Here is a 14077-nt window from a genome sequence, read left to right as displayed (position 1 = left end):
GAAAATGGCATCTGAAAATTGTCCCGTATGAAAACACTAGCATGCTGACTCACAGCACTTCCTCCTGAGCACTGATCATGTACATACATTACTGGTCACAGAGGTGTTCATAATTCTACTCCCAAAGACAGCGTTTCATGAATTTTAGCAAGAAGATATTTACAAAGTAATATTTAATACCTCTACATTCAACAAACTTTGGGCACTTCTAAACATCTAGATAGAACAGATGTTTCAAGTAAGGACTGTAGTCTATTATGTACACAGCAGTCCAGTAAACGGCACACATGTAACGAGAGTAATAATTAAAATTTTTAACGTAAAATGAAAAATTTTAACACAAAATTACAAAATATTGTTTTACTACTTCTACTTTGTCTTGCACTGGCAACCACTTTAACATCTAGATTGACTAAATGTTGTGAATTGGAACACCTTTGTCCTTTATATAAACCATGCACACAGCAAAAACCAACAAAATGGGACAGTGGGGATTTTTCCACCCATGTAGCACAGTGATTTAGAGCTTTAAATTTCCTTCTCCTGGAAACCAAGGAACACACACAATGTGGTCAACTCAGGATGGCTTTGGCTATTCCTCCCCAAACAATATTTCAAATAAATCCTAATAAAACTTGTTTACATAATGTGTTGTTTACTACTACTACTTATAAATTATGTCAGGCACTTAGAGTATCTAGAAAGATATTTCGCAAAAAAACACTTGGCATTGTCAAACACACACACACACACACACACACACACACACACACACGCACACACACACAGAGGCACACATACAAGGGGGGGTTGAAATGAAGAAAATGCATACACAATGCAATAGAACACACACAAAAGAAGACGTCTTCAAATGACCAATTTGGCTCTGGACCTCCTCTTCCTCCTGCTGGGTCCTCTAAACTATTGAACAAACTAAGAGGAATGTTGCTCCTGGGATATTTTCTAGAAGTGGCGTAAACAATTCCATTGCAATGTCGTTTCCAGGAGACATGTCTATGATGTTGTTAAAGACAACCGGATAGAAAATGATGTCCTACCTCTACTTTACCCCGCATTGGCAATCTCTACAGCTAGATGTCCAGATTTAGCCAGTCTCTCTAAAAGGGTCGGGTTAAAGTTTGAGAGCAGCTTTTTCATATTATATACTTGGCCTTCTAAGAGAAGGGTGAATTTTGACAGCATTTGCAACTAGCAGCATAAGATGCCACAAAGCCAATCCTCTGTATTATTTTGTTTGTCTCACATTATTTAACTTTATGATAGCAATCAATTGAACAGTTTCTCTCTTCATTTTTGGAGCGTGGTTCTCCCAATGTTGAACTAGATGTTCCAGAAATGGCTGGGTAGACCAGGCTGAACTCAACTTCACAGAAATCCCCCTATCTCTACATCTCATGTACTGACACTAAAGGCATTTACCAAGACACATGGGTTCAGATTCTTTCCCTGGCTTTTCTTTCATGCTGATTTATTAGTGTTCTCTGGATGGAATAACTGTGTTTATCCCTGTGATGTGTCTATTACATATGCTTCAAATTCATTTTTCATTTACTCCATGAATGCTACTTCTTTTCCTAGGTATGGTTTTCTTCCTCTGTGGTGCTGACTTTCTTAATTGTATTTTTTCTCATTGCTGCCAATCATGCATGTATTGTATCCAGAAAACATGGTGTGGGGCTGTAGTTGTTACCCAGGGCAGGAGTATCATCTGCACTGTCCAAACCTCCAGAAATTTTCCAAGGCTCAGAAACCTTTGTCAGTGGCCTAAATAACCTATGTGTGTGTTTTCCATGCTGTGACAAGCCAGTTAGTCACCTGCTAGCAACTCAAGTCCTTCCTATCCCTGCTGTGCTGTGCTGAGAGTACCAAGATCCACCTATGTGCTTGGGACAGTGGATTCCTGCTTTCTGCTCTGGTTTCACCCAACATTTCCATCTCATCTGGTTGTCATATTAGTGGAATCCCTTTGTATTTCTAGCTGGTTCTTGGCACTTTCTCTAGTTTTTCAATCTCATTAGGAAATTGTCTGATTAAACATGTACAAAAATAAATTTTACAGCTTTTGAGAAAAGTTTCTTAACAGTCTGGGGCAACGGACCAGTTCTGGCAACACAAGAGAATATATTCTGAATCAAATTTTGGACACAGTTTTGTGTTTGTGAGCTTAATACTAGGAAATGTCATCCTGGTTTGTAAAAGTGAAGCTATATCTATGCTTTACTTTATGTAAAATGACATTTGCTACAGCTGGCAGATTAAGGCAGGGTGGGGTCACTTGCTTACTCTGAATGATATCCTGGGTTCAAGTACCAGCAAACATAAGAGATGAGGATCTGAAATCACAAATTCAGATAAGATAACCTGACAGGGAATTGTCTTCTTGGTTTCAGTTAATCTAAATATTTTGTCTTGTACCTGATCTAGACAATTTCATAATGCACACAATGCATTTTATTCATACCTACTTCCCACAATTAATGCATGCTCTCTGTACCTCTTTGTCTCCCTCTCTCCTGATTCTGTTGGAAAGCTGGCTGATTTATTTGGTTTGATCTTACAGAGAGTTCATAAGCTGCAATATCATTTACTGATGCTAGCAGTTTATATCCTTTAGCACTTCCTGGAAAATTCATTCTTTCCATTCAGATTGCAGGTGTTATTTTCTCAGTGTTTTCTGGTATTGAGAAACTTGTCCATCCCCAAAGGAAATATACAAACCATTACCCAAAATCTAGACAAAGTTTCTGTTTACCATATTACTGGTGCCATAATAATCTTTCTGAATCTGAATGACTGGAATTCCAGGATGTTACATTATTCTGTACTCCCACATTACAAAGTCATGAACATTTGATTGGTGGCTACCAGAGGAACCCTGGAAGTTGGCCATCTCAGTCCCTCCCCCCAGCCTTCAAACTAATCCTGCACACAAGATAGGAACAAACTGTAACAGGAAGTATTAGAAACTAAATTCAAACTCACAAACATATATTCATGTAAATCAATTTTTTGGCATAGCAGAAGAAAAATCATGTGATCAAACCAAAGCCAAGTATTTTTTTTTAGTGTAAAAGCCTTGGGTTTTTAATAGGTAAAAAGATCATAAAAGGGAGAACAAAAAGGGGGGATACCAGCCTCTGCAGATAGGAACAGCAAGAGAAAAGAGATAGAGGAAAGATAGAGAGAGAGGGAGAGAGATAGAAACACACAGAGAGTGACATAAAGGGAGAGAAGAATGGGAGGTTATCAGGGCACTTTTTTCTTTTTTTATTTGAATTAGAGACAAAATTGAATTACATGACAGTCCCTGTTCCTTTCTCCCTCCCTTCTGCCCCTAAGACCCCCCAGCTAAAACCCTACCTGTCACATATCCTTTCTTCTAATCTATACCTGACTCAAACTTTCTGATCCCTCATGACCTCTGCCTCCTTCCTCTTCTTCCATTGTCATTCTTGTAGCTCCCTCCTCCCTCTTCTCATGCTCTCAATTTACTCAGAAGATCATGACCCTTACCCCTTCTCCAGGGGACAATGTTTGTCTCTTTTACATTCTCCTTGTTTACTAGTGTCTCTGGCAGTGTTGATTTTAGGCTGGTAATGATTTACTCAATGTCTAAAATCCAGATATGAGTGAGTACATACCATATTTGCCTTTTTGTGATTGGATTACATTGCGCAGAATGGTTTCTTCGAATTCCATGCATTTTCCTTCACATTTAAAGATTCCATTGTTTTTTGTATTGTTGTGTGTGCTGAATAGTACTCCATTGTGTAAATGTACCACATTTTCTCTATCCATTCTTCAGCTGATGGGCATCTAGGCTGATTCCAGGTTCTGGCTATTTCAAATAGTGCTTCTATGAACATAGTTGAACAGATGTCCTTGTTGTATGAATGTGCTTCTTTTGGGTATATGTCTAGCAGTGGAATTGCTGGATCTTGTGGTAGACTGATTCCCATTTTCAAAGATAAATATTAATTTAGGGACCATGTCCTTACTTGAGGAAACATGATTTGGAAAGAATCAAATCCTGCCCCAAGACCGTCAATCAAACACAAGCAATGTCCCAGAAGAATTTTCATGAAATATGACAAACAATATTGCAAAATTTGCATGGAAAAGAAATGTGCCAGAATAGGTAATGATTTGTTGGAAAGGTCTGGCAAGGCTTTGGTCTGGTGATGGCAACTCAAAGCTGTTTATTTGCCCTAAGGTAACAAAAGAAAATAAAACAGTAAGAAACAGGGACTATGAGAGTTATTTCATTGGAAATTTCAACCAGCAGGTTGACAATGAGACACACATGTACCCTAAAAAATAGTATATGACAAAGGTATCATTACAAAAAAAAGAAAAAAAAGACTTGGTCTAGCTAAATACCTGATTGTCATCAAACTTTTAAAATGAAGCATTTTATGGACTGTGATGAGAAACACTTCATAATACATTCTGTTATGGGAAATATATAAGCTTCCAAAATTACTCAGTGAATAGAAGAGACATTGTAAATAAGAGCCAAATTTAAGAACAATTTAAAAGACTGAGGTAGGTACCCTACCTTACATATTGAAACTTTGTCTCAAAAGGGCAAACAAAATTAAGTTTGTTGGGAAAAATAAATTTAAATGTATTGATTATCATGGGACTATGGTGAGACAAAACTATAAAGAGGGAGAGGGACAGAACGACACATCTGTGTGCTCTAAATAATTGACAATCCACATAGCAAAATAGTGCTGGCATTAGGACAAATCTCCAGTAGCACAGGGCTTAAGGTAAAGTGTACAGCTACTGAGAACTTGGATGATTCTATTTAAGCTAGTTAAACTAAATTCCCTAAGACTGATATGAGGGAGAAAAAATGCAATAATCAAGTGCTGGATTTCAATTTCACTCACTGTCTGGGAAAACTGAATAATAAGAGGTACATGAAAGTTTGCTCATTGGCTGGTCTGTGTTACATTCCATGACTGGAATTAAGTTGTGATTCTTCATGTTGGTTACTGAGGAAATGATTAGTGACCGTCAAAATATTACTCCCATTTGTTCAGAGATACTCCTCTGGAAGAAGATGATTATCTAGGTATAACAGAGAACAATGGAGAAAGAAAGGTATGTGGTGAGAGAGTTGTGCAAGAGAGACCAGGAGATGTGTGCAGAGAAATCAAGAGACATGTGCACAGAGACTTGAGAAATGGATGACAGGAATGTGCTGTAGGGAAGATGTAGCTGAGTGTGGAGGGAAAGTTTGAGAGAATAGAGAAGTGTGGAAGATGTAAGAAGTTTAAGAAAATGTGAGATGATGTTGCTCAGTGGGTAGAGAAGTAGAAAACATGTATCAGTATAGAAGAGAGACATATATGTAAGAGAGTCTAATGTGAGGAAAGAGGTGTGGCTTTGTGGGGAAAACTGTAACTGTGTGGTGCTTTGTAATGGTGTGGAGACAAGAAAGGCTAAGCTGTATAGAAAAGAGATGATGACTGTGTGTAGAGAGGCAAGGCTATGCAGGAAATAGATATAAGTATGTATAGAAAATATGCAGTTGTATGGAAACAATCTAGCTGTGTGGCTATAGAGAGATTTTTCAGTTGATTTTTTTCAGATGAAGTGAAAGACTAAGTTTCCATGAGAAAATGTATGTTTCCTTATTTTCGATTCTGCTAGAAAAATCTAAACCTAGATGTATTTGTTCATTTTTCCCATACCTTGGAGTTGATCGTGGACCAACCTCTTTGCAAGGCCACTGCTCTTTAGCTAGTTGAACTTTGTTGATCTATATGCCACTTAGTTGCCTGATTGTCCAATGGGAAGAGGCTTACAATCTGATCTGCAGCCAACTACTCTAGACAACTGAAACGTATTGAGTACATTTTTTTTTTTGCTTTTATTATCTTGTTCCTGAGTAAGAACTGGGACAGATGTTGCAAGTCTCATAAAATGACCTTTGGCTTCTCTGTATTTATGTCAAAACCTCCAATTTGTAAGGTAAATATTCCACTAGAAGGCTTTCTCCCTAAAACTGGGAGGGGAAGATGCCTCCTGGAAAATTATAAAATCAATACTTCTGGGGAAAAAAAATAAATGATTCATATGAAATTTCCAAATAATCTAATATCGCCAAATTGCACTAATATTATTAGTTCCCTAAACATGCAAAATGCCAATCACAAAACCAAAAATGACAGGGCAACAATCATGTGGCTCAGCTTAGCTAGATTTTGTTGAAGCAGCTGTGATTGCTTAATGACTTATGCAATTGCCTTCATATATGGCTGAACCAGTAATATGCAATGTAGTATCCAAAAAAATTTCTAGGTAGTCTTTTCTAGGGTAATCATCTAGCATGCTTCAGTTATATAGGACACAAATTATTTTTTTCCTGGAAACAAATGATGGAACAGATTTAAATGGTATAGAGTTTTCTGCTTTACACAAATTGTTTTATTACATGCATGAATATAATGCAATCTATTCATTAAAATAAATTAAAATTAAATTTCTGTCAAGTTTAAAAAGAGATAAAAATTGACATGTACATGCACAAAGTATGACATCAAATATTGAAGAAATAATAGTTTCTGGGTTAGTATGACAATTTTTCCAGTTTTGAACATTAGTTACAGTTTATTTACTTGTCTGGTGAGTACTTTGTTGTTTACTAGCACATATTCTAAGAATAGGTAGAATTGTCAATGGTTGCTTTTCATTTCTGTTTAGGAAATTTTATTGGGGAAATCGTACTCTCAGACTCATTAGTACTTAATAATCAGAAAGTTTTTCTTAGTGAGAAATTGTGAATACAATCAATTTTAAACACTCAAATATCTTATTTCTTTTTTAATTAAAGACAATTGGGATATTGCATTCCTGTCCAGTACATCTCCAGTGACACATTTAAGTGGAGTGGTTTAGAATAAAAAATATACATGAATATAAAAGGGACCCAAAGAAATGCTGGGACCTAGTGTTCCAAACTCTCTGAATGGAAACATACATACCACAGAACCTCTGTGTCTGTAATACTAACATGCAAATACATTCAAAGAGTTAGTACAGATTGGTTGATATTTGAGTGGCAGGATTATTATCTAAAGCTATGCAGGTAGGCATTCTTGCCTCATCTCAGTACTTTCAGACTCTATATCCTTCAACTAGTGATGCCTAAGTATCTGAAGAAAGCAAAATAGTCTATACAGTATTTATAATAAAATATCAATCAACATTCTCTCAAAAACACAGGAGGATTTGTAATGTTCATATCCTCAATCAATGAAGGGTAGTTAGGTTTCAGTTAGTTTGCATTTTTTGCTATGTTTCTGTGTCTGGTCTTAGATCTAACTCTTCCCATATAAACAGCTGAAGTTCACTCATACAGACACTCAGGATTTCATATAATCTTGCCATATCCCCCCACATCTACTTATAATGATTCAGTCCTTTACAGTTTACGTTACGCTGTTTATTCTGTATTTTCAAGTTTTGTTTTCTGGCAATTTTTTGTATTGCAATTCCTGACACTTATTACCCTACACTGGTATAAGATGGATGTTCCGCATTCCATGTCAGCAGTAATTGAATACAAGTTACATTCCATTTATTGATCATTGAGAAAATGGTTACAAACATTAGGTTCAAATCAGTATACATTATAAATTCTCTAAAATATCAAACACTACCAACACAATGATAGCTATATAAAAGTGATTATCAATAAAAGTTCATTATTCTGTCTGATAAAATATACAGAACTTAATGAAGCGAGGTTGAATTTGATGGTTATCAGTAAACTTTTCCTGGCCTAAGTATTAACATTTTAAATTATGTGTGCCTTCAAATCTTGACAAATTTATCCTATATAATTTTAGTACATGATTTCAGTGTAGCACTGGCAGATACATTGCTGCATATGTAGATGGTTTTCCAAGAATCATTTTGTGAACAACCATTTATTTCTTGATAGAATGCTCTTAAAATTACAATGATTATAAGGATGAATAATGGCACTCAGCTTGAACACATGCTAAATGTTTCCTTCCACTCTTCACATTATAAAGGACCTTATTTTTGCATGAGTGTTGGGTCAGTATTGAGTTGTTCTCTTTCATGAGTTTTCATATGTGCTCTAAATTTTGAGATTCTTTTAAGAATTTTTTAAAACACTGTACATTTGTGTGGTTTCTGTTAATGATGATTTCTTAGGTGTGACTTTCTGAGTACTGCATAAAACCTGCCACATTTTAAAATTTTGTAGTGTTCTAGTTTGAATTCTGTGGTGATTGTTAACATTTAAGCACCCTGAAGATGATTTCCTATGTGCTTCACATTTATAAGATTTCTCTCATGTATGAATGTATTGAGTTATTGCAGAGATAATCAATGTGTAAAGGACAGAATATAATGTACTCATTAAATATTAAGGATTCTGACTTCTCCAAACTTGTAGTGTCTATGAAGATGTGAATCATACATACACAACTTTCCACAATTTGTATATTTCTAGCTTTTTCTCTATTATGTATTCTTAGATGAAATTTAAGTATTGTGCTCATAGTAAAGGACTTGCCACATGCATTGTAATTGTAATGCTTTTATCCAGTATGTAATTATTGAAGAATTTGAAATGTTGAGGTTCTGTTTAAAAGATTTGCCACATACTTTATAATTTTAAGGTTTTTGTCCACTGTGTATTCTTTGATGAACATCAAGATTTCAGCTTTTGGTAAAGAACTTGCCACATACTTGAAAATTGTAAGGATTCTGTACATTGTCTTTACTTTGTTGAACTCGAAGAGTTAAGCCTTTGGTAAAGGACTTGCCACATACTTGAAAATTGTAAGATTTCTCGCATGTGTGTCTTCTTTGATGAATTTTAAAGTTTGAGCCTGCAATAAAGGACTTTCCACATTCTTTACACATAACTTTTCTCTCTTTTATGTAATCGTTGATAAGATTGAAGTTTTGATCCTTCGATAAAGGATTTGACACATAGTTTGTAAGGTTTTTCTCCAGTGTGTGTTCTTGGATGAACTTTAAGATTTGAGCCTGAAGAGAAGGAATTTCCACATACTTTACAATTGTAAGGTTTCTCTCCAGTGTGTATACTTTGATGAACTTAAGGGTTGAGCCTGAAGAAAAGGAATTACCATATTCTTTACATTTATAAGATTTCGAGCCAGTATATATTCTTTGATGAACTTGAAGATCTGATCCATTGGTAAAGGACTTCCCACATTCATTACATCTGTAAGGTTTCTAACCAGTATATATTCTTTGATGAACTTGAAGATCTGAACCATTGGTAAAGGACTTCCCAATTCTTTACATCTGCAAGGTTTCTCTCCAGTGTGTATTCTTTGATGAACTTTAAGTGTTAAGGGTGTCGTAAAGGACTTTCCACATTCTTTACATTTGTATGGTTTCTATCCAGAATGTATTCTTTGATGAACTTGAAGAGCTGAGCCTCATGTGAAAGACTTTCCACATTCTTTAAATTTATATGGTTTTCTCCAGTATGTATTCTTTGATGAACTTTAAGCCCTGAGCCATTGGAAAAGGACTTCCCACATTCTGTACATTTATAAGGTTTCCCTCCAGTATGTATTCTTTGATGAACTTGAAGATTTGAGCCTTGTGTAAAACACTTTCCACATTCATTACATTTATAAGGTTTCTCTCCAGTATGTATTCTTTGATGAACTTGAAGAGTTGAGCCTTGTGTAAAACATTTTCCACATTCATTACATTTATAATGTTTCTCTTCAGTATGTATTGTTTGATGAGTGTGAAGGTTTGAGTTTTTCAAAAAGGACTTTCCACATTCATTACATTTATAAGGTTTCTCTCCAGTATGTATTCTTTGATGAACTTGAAGAGATGAGCCTTGTGTAAAACACTTTCCACATTCATTACATGTATAAGGTTTCTCTCCAGTATGTATTCTTTGATGAACTTGAAGAGTTGAGCCTTTCATATATGGTTTGCCTAATATTTCTTCCTGAGCAGTATCCTGTGTACACTCTTTTGGGAACCACTCCTGAACTGGATAACAAAGCAAAGCTGGAAGAAATGAAAGAAGTTATTTATATGACTATCTTGTATTAGGCAAAAATATATTGAAACTTATACATAAAATGACTCCAATGTGTATTGTAGCAAATGGATTAATCACATAAAATGTTCTATTTGCTTGGAAATTGTATTATTAATTTGGATCAATAACATCTTTCAAAGCATATTATATAGTGTTAGAAATGAAAAATCATATATAGACTTCCTATGATTAATTATAATTAATAATGCTAATACATAGTCATTGAAAGAGAGACAGATTATTAAAAAAAGCAATAAAATGATCATTTAAAAACAAATATGGCCATAAGGAATCCAGTGTTCAAACAAGAAAAACAAGAAGAATGCCATGTCATGAAATTGTGTTTTATGTAATATGAAATATCTAAATGGGACCTCTTTAAACATGTTAAGTAACCAAAAACTATAAACATATTTTTAGAAAATAAAGCAAATTATTATCCATGTTTAAAAATGTTCTATTTACCTCAAAAATGCAATATTAATTTAGACAAATAAAACCTTTCAAAACAATGAATTATAAATTTTACAAGTGAAAAAAAATAGACTTCAAACTGTAGTTAATCAAAAGAGATTTAGAAGGTAATTTCATACACATCACAGGAAATATGCATCAATATAAGTCTTAATTAGAAACATCTATGTAACAGATATAATTGCATCCACTTTCACAAAAATTTGGGTAACTAAAAATCCAAATACACACTAAAAACCACACAGAGATATTGGGAGACTTCAACTCCTCGGTTTCCCTACTAAACAGGTCTACCAGACAGAAACTAAGCAAAGAAACAAAGAAATAACAGAAGTTACCACCCAATTTGGATTAACAGACATCTATAGAACATCCTATCCAAGTACTAAAGAACATAACTTCTTCTCACCACCACATGGAACCTTCTCTAAAACCGAACTCATATTTGGAAACATAGCAAACCTCAACAGATACTGAAAATTGGAATAATGCCAAGTTAGAATTCAACAAAACAAATTTCAGAAATCCTACAAACTAATGGAAATTGTATAATGTGCAATTATAGCACTCCTGGGTCAAGAAGAAATAAAAATGAAGGTAACAACCTCCTACAATTCACAACAAAGAAGACACAACATACCCAAACTTGTGGGGCACTTTTAAAGCAGTCCTAAGAGGAAAGTTCATGGCACTAGGTTCCCACATGAAGAAGCTATAGAATATGCACACTAGAATATTAAGAGCACAACTGAAAGCTCTAGAACTAAAAGAAAAACTCATCCAGGAGGAGTAGATGCCAGGAAATAATCAAACAGAGGGCTGAAATCCATAAACTAGAAAAAAGAAAAGAAAACAAGCATCAATGAAACATGGAGTTAGTTCTTTGAGAAAATCAATAAGATAGGCAAAAGTCTATCGAAACTAACCATAAGGCAGAGAAAGAGTATGCTAATTAACAAAATCAGAAATGAAAAGGAGAACATAACAATGGACATTAAAGACATCCAGAGAATCTTCAGGTCATATTTTGAAAACCTGAACACAGAAAATTTGAAAACGTAAAGGAATTGGACAATTTGCTTGATAGATATCACTTTCCAAAATTACATTAAGAATAGATGAGTAATTTAAGTAGACCTATAACTACTAATGAAATAGAAGCATTCATCCAAAAGTCTTCAACAACAACAACAACAAAAAAAAAACAGGGCCAGAAGGTTTCACTTCTATCAGAAATTCAAAGAAGAGCTCATACCAGTACTCCTCAAACCATTGGACACAAATGGAGCAGAAGGGTCACCTCCAAACTCTTTTTACAAGGCTAAAATTACATTGGAACATAAGCCACACAAAGATACAACTAAGAAAGAGTACTAAAGACCATGATACCTCATAAATTTTAAGTAAAACTAACTACTAAATAAAATGTTGTGAAATCAAATCCAAGAACACATCAGAAAAATCATACACTATGATTGAGTAGGTTTCATTTCCAGGATGCAGGGATGGTATAACATATGAAAATCACCAATGTAATCCACCATATAAGTATACTGAGAAAAAAAATAATAATATCATCTCACTAGATGCTGTAAAAGCCTCTGACAAAATATAGCAACCCTTCATGATAAATGTCTTGGAGAGATCAGGGATAACAGGAACGTACTTAAACATAATAAAAGCAATATACAGAAAACCAACAGCCAACATCAAACTAAATGGGAGACAATCAACCTGATTCCTCTAAAATCAGGAACAAGACAAGGGTGTCAACTCTCTCCATATCTATTCAAACTTGTACTTGATTTTCCAGCTACAGCAATAAGAAAACAAAGGGGGATCAAGAGGATACAAACTGCAAAGGAAGAAGTCAAACATTCACTATTTGCAGATGATATGATAGTTTATATATGTGACCCATAAAACTCTACCAAGGAACTTGTACAGTGGATAACCACCTTCAGCAATGTTCCAGGATATAAGATTAACTAAAAAAATCAGTAGTCCTACTATATGCAGAAGATAAATTTGCTGAGAAAGAAATTATCACACTTTACAATTCCCAAAAAGTACTTTGGGGTAAAGATTATCAAACAAGTAAAACAAATGTATCAGAAGAACTTTGAGTCTTTAAGGACAGAAATAAAAGAAGATTCCAGAAAATGGCAAGACCTGCCATGCTCTTGGAGAGGTAGGATCAAAATAGTAAAAATGGCAATTTTGCCAAAAACAAATTCCAGATTCAATGCAATCCCTATGAAAATACCAGCACAATTATTCACAGACCTTGAAAAAGCAATTCTCAACTTTATATGGAAAAACAAAAGACCCACACTAGCCAAAAACAACCATGTACAATAAAGAAACTTCCAGAAAGTTATTCACAAATGTCTGATTTACAAAATTAAAAAACATCAAAAAGCTAGACTCAAAACGCCAAATAATCCAATTAAATTGTGGTGTACAGAACTAAATAGAAAATTCTCAATAGAGGAGTCTAAAATGTCTGATAGACACTTAAGAAAGAGTTCAACATCCTTAACAATCAGGTTAATGCAAATCAAAACAACTCTGAGATATCATCTTACTCCTGTCTAACTGGCTATAATCAAAAATACCAGGGACAGTTTATGCTGGAGAGGATATAGAGAAAGGGGTACATTCCACCATTGATGTTATGAGTGACAACCTGTACATCAACTTGGAAATCAGTATTGAGGTTCCTGGAGAAAATGAGAATCAGTATACCATAAGATCCTCCATTTCCTCTCTTAGGTATATACCCAAAAGATACACATTCATACAACAAAGCCATCTGTTCAACTGTGTTCATAGCAGCATTATTTTTAATATCCAGAACCAGGAAGCAACCTAGATGCCATTCAACTGAAAAATGGATAGAGAAAATGTCCTACATTATACAATGGATTACTATTCAACAGGAAAAAAAAGAATGGAATCTTGAAATTCATAGGCAAATGGATGGCATTAGCAGAAACCATCCTGAGAGATGTAACCCAGTCACAAAAACACAAACATGATATGTACTCACTCATTTATGGATTTTATACATGGAACAGGAAATGATCAGCCTACAATCCACACCACCAGAGGTTGGAAAACAGGGAGAACATTAAGAGAATCATGCATGTTATACTGCAGAAGAGGAAAGGCTCAGGATCTCCTGAGTGTACTGGGAGCATAGGGGGAGGGGAAAGGTAGGTGGAAGAAAGAGAATAGAAAAGGGGAGGGGAGAAGAGAAAATGTAGGACCAGTAAGTTTGAGTTGGAGGAAGAATAAAGAAGAGCAGGATAGGAGATATCATAATAGAGAGAGCCATTATATATTTGAAGAGAGAGTTGTGGCAATTGGGAGATTTCCAGAGATCTACAAGGATGATACCATCAGGCAAACTAAGCAATAGAGCAGAGGATAACTTAAATGCCCTTCTCCAAAAATCAGATTGATGCCTACCTTATATGCCATCCTAGA

The 14077-nt window shown here is 35.0% G+C and overlaps 1 pseudogene; it reads right to left on the bottom strand.

Moving 5' to 3' along the window:
- Positions 1 to 9991, bottom strand: part of LOC118239320 — a 38236-nt pseudogene extending 28245 nt beyond the window's left edge.
- Positions 9992 to 14077: the final 4086 nt, after the last annotated feature.

This window comes from Cricetulus griseus, chromosome 9 (assembly GCF_003668045.3).
Source record: "Cricetulus griseus strain 17A/GY chromosome 9, alternate assembly CriGri-PICRH-1.0, whole genome shotgun sequence".
Taxonomy (NCBI): domain Eukaryota; kingdom Metazoa; phylum Chordata; class Mammalia; order Rodentia; family Cricetidae; genus Cricetulus; species Cricetulus griseus.
Note: the sequence above shows the minus strand (reverse complement) of the source record. Positions and strands in the feature narration are given on the sequence as shown.